Raw genomic sequence first — 5,670 nt, 5'->3', positions numbered from 1 at the left:
GACTTAGCAGGCTTTGGAAATCGCTCCTTTGGGCCCTCTCTCCTCAAACAGGCACTAGACTAATCACTAAGGTAGATTCACCATTTTCTGGTTTATGGGATGAAGATTCCTGGATTCCATCCAAACACACTGAGTTCTAACTGGGAAAGGGACCCAAGAACACGAATTTTAAGCAAATACCTCACACGATTCTGAGCCTGGGGTCCAGAGATCGGCACTTCCATGAACACTGGTTTAAAAGCAAATACGATGACCATCCAGCTTCATTTCTTCTCTACTTTTTCTTTTTGATGGAATTTTTGAAGGAATTTCTTTTAAAAGGATCTGTGTAGGTGTTATCTAGGGTTTTTGGTGGGTGGGAGGGCGGATGGGAGCTGCCCAACTTCTGAGCCCACCTTTGTGAGTTCAGGGGGTGGCAGCCCTGCCTCCCATGGTGAGGCCAGCTGAGGTGCTCAAACTGAGCCCAGGCTCTGCCAATCAGATGCTTACTCCTGGGCTTGTGCATGAGACACACTGAGGCAGAGGCAGTTTCCACTTCATCCTAGCAATGATGGAAACATGCCAGCAGCCACAGCCGGAGTCTAATGGTGGCAGCCATGGCCGTACACCCATCAGGGGTCCTGTTGCATGTCCTGAGTCCCGCTCCTCCGGGCTCCCAAGCCTGGCTAGCCAGCCTTTCTGTCACTTCGCTAAGCCACCCAGTATCCAGTCCCTTTTTTGCTAAAATTACCCAGAATTGGCTTCTGTCATTTTTAACAATGCATCCTGACCTTGATCAAATCTCAGAGCGAACTCTTGCCCCTGCAAAACCGCTTTCCTTCATATTTTAAACAGTCCCGATGAAACAATATTTGGTTTAAAGTTTTATTATTTTCGACCTATCCTTTGATGCACTTTGCTTCACCTTACTAGATACACAGAAATAGTCCAGGGTGGAACTCATAAGGAAGTTCATTAAAAAATTATGGGCTACATTAAGAAAACTAAAGGGCACTGCTGCAGCGACCAGAGCCCTGGCTTTCGAGACTGGGAGTCTCTAGCCCCGCTGATGAGCTCTGTGACAGCAGTCGCTTACAATCTCCACGCTTTCCTTTTTGCTAGTCTGTAAAATGGTGTTTTAAATAGTGTGGGAGGGTTGGAAATAGAATAGGAACGACGCCTGGCACACACACAACTGGCCGTCGATTGAGGGTCTGGACTGCCCATGCGAACGGCAATATTCTCAACTCCACCGTGGCCGCCAGGCTCACCCTGACAGGCAGAACAGCTTCCAGAACATTGAAGGAGGAAACTCACAAAAGAGTGAGAAAAGCCTAAGTAGTAACTCCACACACATTGAATAATAGGAAGTTGCTGATATTCAAGTCTTTCGAAAACGGCAATTTCATACGGTCCAAGCAACCAAAGAACAGCAGCTGTTTGGGTCTCCAGCGGGTCTCTGTTGGGATGGGGGGAGGGGACGTTCAAGGACCTCAATCACACCTGCTTGTGTTAACAAAGATCAGCCGCCTCTCTCAGAAACCCGGGAAAACCTTCCTCCAGCCCGGGCAGGAGCAAGGTCAGCAGCCGCCGCGGGCTACGGGCGCAACCTGTTGCTACAGAAAGCTGGTGGCGCCGCTCCCCCAGCCTTCCCCTGCAACCCACCGCTAGGCCGGGGCCGCTCTTGCCCTCGCTCCCTCGGCGCAGGAACCTCTCTCCGGCTGCGGGACAAAGGATAGGCGGCAAGGCGGGCGCGGGAAACCAGGAGACTCGAGGAATCCGCCGTCGCCCTGGGGGAGGGGGTTGCCGGAGTAACTTGGCTGCCGCGAGAGAGTCGGCGCCGGTTCCCCGCCGAGGCGCGGGTTGGCGTGGACTGGGGTCGCCGTCCTAAGCTGTGTGCCCCAGGGCCCCCTGGTCGCATCCCCCGCCGCTCTCGGCGAGGGCTTTCGAGGAAACTGACCTCGGGCCCCCGACTCTCCCGCACCGCGAAGCTCCTCCTCTGTCCACGCTTCCCTTTGTTGTCCTGGCCGGCGCCTTACCCAGCGGGGTGCGCCTCCATCACCCAGTTCTCCATCAGGCAATCGCCAAAGGTCCCCGTGCTGTGCACCCAAAGCAGACCGGGGGGATGCATCAAGCCAGGGGTGCGTGCGCTGCCAGATGGGCAAGGCGATAAGGCCTCCCATGGCACCCTCAGAGCCCCCCTCCTGTGATGGTCGATTGCACCGCGTACTTCTTTTAGCAAACCAGAGGAAGGTGACCCCTTTCCATACCCAGCTGGGGAGGGTCAGTGTCCCCCACCCCTCGTTCCACTCCCCAGGACTCCCCTCACCCCCGAACAGTTTCCAAGCCCCGGACCACCCTCGCCTCGTCCGCCGCCCTCTCAGAGAACGAGCCGGTAGCCTCGGGGTCTGGGGTCCCACTCGCGTTACCACCGCCTGCTCGCGCCCCAGATCCTGGCCACAGCCGCCAGCTCCCCTCCAGTGGGCGGAAAGAAAACCCACCACGCAGCCCGCAAAGTTTGCGTGCGTCTGCGCCCTGCCCGGAACTCTCGCAGAGTCCACCTCGCCGGCCCTGCAGCCCCTCTGGTTCCCCCGACGCTCCCGGACTCGCACCACCTGCCGCGGCCCGGGGAGGGGGTGCCGAGGGTTGGGAGGAGAAGGGAGCAGAGCAAGCCCCTCCATTCCCCATTCTCCGCCCCCAGCTTTCTGGAAAGGGGTGCACTCAGCCCCCGGGTCGGGGCCGCAGACACCTTCCGAGCTCCGGCGTGAGGACGCGGCTACTCACCGTGCACCCGGTCCAGCTACCGGTCAGCCTTCGCCGCCGCTGCCGCCCCCCTCTTTCCTCCCAGCCCTGCTCGCCCGGCCCCCGCTCATGAATGATTTATGACTTGGCTTCGGGGACCACCGGGATGGCTTCCGGAGAGGCCGCTCCGCTGTCCCGCTGCCCCGCGCGCCGGCCAGACCCCGGGACGGGGCGGGTCCGGAAAGGCGCCTGCCTTCGAGGCGCGCCGGAGAGGCCCAGGGTACCCTTGGGGACCTGTTGCGGCCTCCGCAGCTCCTGGGCGGGACTCGCGGATGAGGCTGCCGCAATGCGCTGCTTCCAGAAATGTACTCACCCGCGAGCGGCGGGAGAGCTGAGCGCGCAGTCAGGTGGCGGGTGGGGACTGGCTCGGTACTTCAGAGATAGCTAATCCTGGAGTTCGGCCCGCGCGCTCCCGGTAGGACCAGCTGAGCAGCTTCGCCACGATACCCCGGGGCACACACTGGGACCTAGCTGCATCCATTTCCTGAGGCTAGAGCCCCGCTCAACCGAGCACGTCCCTCCCACAGGGCCCACGCCTCCTTGAGGCAGGCTGAGCGGTTTAGTTGGAACGCCGCTCCTCTTCTAAAAACTTCCCATCTCTCCGGTTCCACCTCAGACCTGCCTTGGTTGACTCCCTCTACCACTTTAGACTCTTCTATTGCCAGTTTCCAAGACTTAAAAAAAAAAAAAATTACTCAGATAAAACAAAACCCCAATCATTTGGTTCCTTAGCATGTACCAATCGTTAATGCTAGTGGCTGGAGCTATAAAACCGGCAAAAAGCAGCCCTTGCTCCCATGTACGTACACAGGCATCTGCTATAGCTCCAAGCACACGGAGCTTTCATTACTCGTTTCATATCGGTCTCTTTGCTGTGCGTTGCCTGCCATCCCCTCAAGCTGAGGGGTGGGGACCTTCTGCCAGAAGCAGCCACTCCGTCTTCTAACTGTGCTCACCTCACTCCTCACTCACTACTTCCTATCTTGAGTGGAGAGTACTCTCTGGTAGGAAAAATAAGACTAATGGAAGAGAAGCACCTTCCGGACAGTGTTTAGCATACAGTAGGTGTTTAATGTTTGTGATATGGATGGATTGATGGATGCATGGAAGGATGGACAGACTGACAATTGAATGATGGACAGGAAGGTTAACTCAACAGTTCTTTCACTTACCCCAGAATCTAGCATAAAACAGGTGCTCGAAAGAGCATTATTTTTGTTTGATTTAAATTTAAACTGATCTTGAATGTGCATATTTCCTGGATAAATGCTAGTTCAGGAAACTTCTGAAAACTGCCCTATAGGCATGCAAAGTTAGACGGTGCCCTGAGACATCTGATCAGGCCTGCTGTCTCTCCGTCTGAAAGTGGTTAGGGCCTCTGCTTGAACACCTCCAGAGGCCCCAGCACTTCTGCTCAAGGGCAGCCCTCTCTGGGTGGGGCCCAGAGGTGAGTTCTTCCCTCCTGAGGGCAGCCAGCTCTGCCCTGCCTCAAATTTTGGCCCTGTCCCTTTTCATCACTGTGACTTCGTCTGCTTAATCTCACCGAGCCTGTTTCCTTGTCTGCAAAGTAAAAATAATTATGCCTCAGGAAGCTCATTTTTACTCCTAATAATAATGATGATGATGATAATAATAATAATAATGACGACAGTAATAGTGGTGACAGCTAAAGCTTAATGAATGCTTACTACAAATGAGGCAGTATGCCAAGTGCTTTATGTGCATTATTTCATGTAATCTTAGCAACAACAGCAGCATAGTATTATCTCCATCTTAGAGATAAGGCTAGGGGCTTCCCTGGTGGCGCAGTGGTTGAGAGTCCGCCTGCCGATGCAGGGGACACGGGTTTGTGCCCCGGTCCAGAGGATCCCACATGCCGCGGAGCGGCTGGGCCCGTGAGCCATGGCCGCTGAGCCTGCGCGTCCAGAGCCCGTGCTCCGCAACGGGAGAGGCCACAGCAGTGAGAGGCCCGAGTACCGCAAAAACAAAAAAAAAGATAAGGCTAAAAGAGTTTCAGTAATTTGCCCAAGGTCACAGAGCTAGTGAGTGACGCACTGAATCTGAACCCAGATGTGGCCTCCAGAGCCCATGATTAGCCTAACATACCAGTGCCCCAAAGATAACATAAAACCCTCTGGGGCCTGTACTCTCCCAACAGATAATGTAGTGTGGATTGAAATGGTTGGCCATCAGTCTTCCTGCAGGCACTGAATGCTTCAGCTGTTTTTATCCATTTCATACCCCCAACACCTACTGTACCTGGGCCATCGTAGGTGTTTAATAAATGAATGAATAAATAGTAAACATAGAACACAATATTAAGATGTGTTCTGAGCAGCCTTAGGCAGACTATAACAGGAACTAATGATTTATTCTGTTCAGCTTGGCTTGGAGTTCTAATCCTACAGTCCCACTATTCAGCACAACTGAATTTCTTTTCTCTCTTTTGTTAAAGTTGAGGTATAGTTGATTTGCAATATTGTGTTAGTTATAGGTGTACAACACAGTAATTCAATTTTTTTTTTGCAGATTATATTCCATTATAGGTTGTTACAAGATATTCGATATAATTCCCTGTGCTATCCTTGCTGCTTATCTCTTTTATGTATCATAGTTTGTAACTGTTAATCCCATACTCCTAATTTGTCACTCCCCACCCTCTCCTCTTCGGTAACCATAAGTTTGTTTTCTATGTCTGTGAGTCTCTTTCTGTTTTGTATATGATTCATTTGTATTATTTTTTAGATTCCACATGTAAGTGATATCATGTAGTATTTGTCTTTCTCTGAGTTACTTCTCTAAGCATAATACTCTCTAGGTCAATCCATGTTGCGGCAAATGGCAATATTCCATTGTTTTTTATGGCTGAGTAATATTCCATTGTGTGCA

The 5,670-nt window shown here is 52.9% G+C and overlaps 1 protein-coding gene across 3 annotated transcripts in view; it reads right to left on the bottom strand.

Annotated features, from left to right (window-relative positions):
* PROM1 (prominin 1) overlaps positions 1 to 3,239 on the bottom strand; it is a 99,579-nt gene extending 96,340 nt beyond the window's left edge. Inside the window, exon 1 of one of the 3 annotated variants that reach the window (XM_024741851.1) lies at positions 3,095 to 3,239. The gene's annotated coding sequence lies outside the window, so the exon portion shown is untranslated. Of the gene's footprint in view, positions 1 to 1,644; positions 1,750 to 2,763; positions 3,011 to 3,094 lie in introns of those variants that run through there. The other 2 variants (XM_024741850.1, XM_024741852.1) reach the window with 2 other exon arrangements.
* Positions 3,240 to 5,670: the final 2,431 nt, after the last annotated feature.

The sequence above is a fragment of the Neophocaena asiaeorientalis genome, unplaced genomic scaffold (assembly GCF_003031525.2).
Source record: "Neophocaena asiaeorientalis asiaeorientalis breed wild unplaced genomic scaffold, Neophocaena_asiaeorientalis_V1.1 scaffold218, whole genome shotgun sequence".
NCBI lineage: Eukaryota > Metazoa > Chordata > Mammalia > Artiodactyla > Phocoenidae > Neophocaena > Neophocaena asiaeorientalis.
This window is presented reverse-complemented; position numbering and strand designations above follow the sequence as displayed.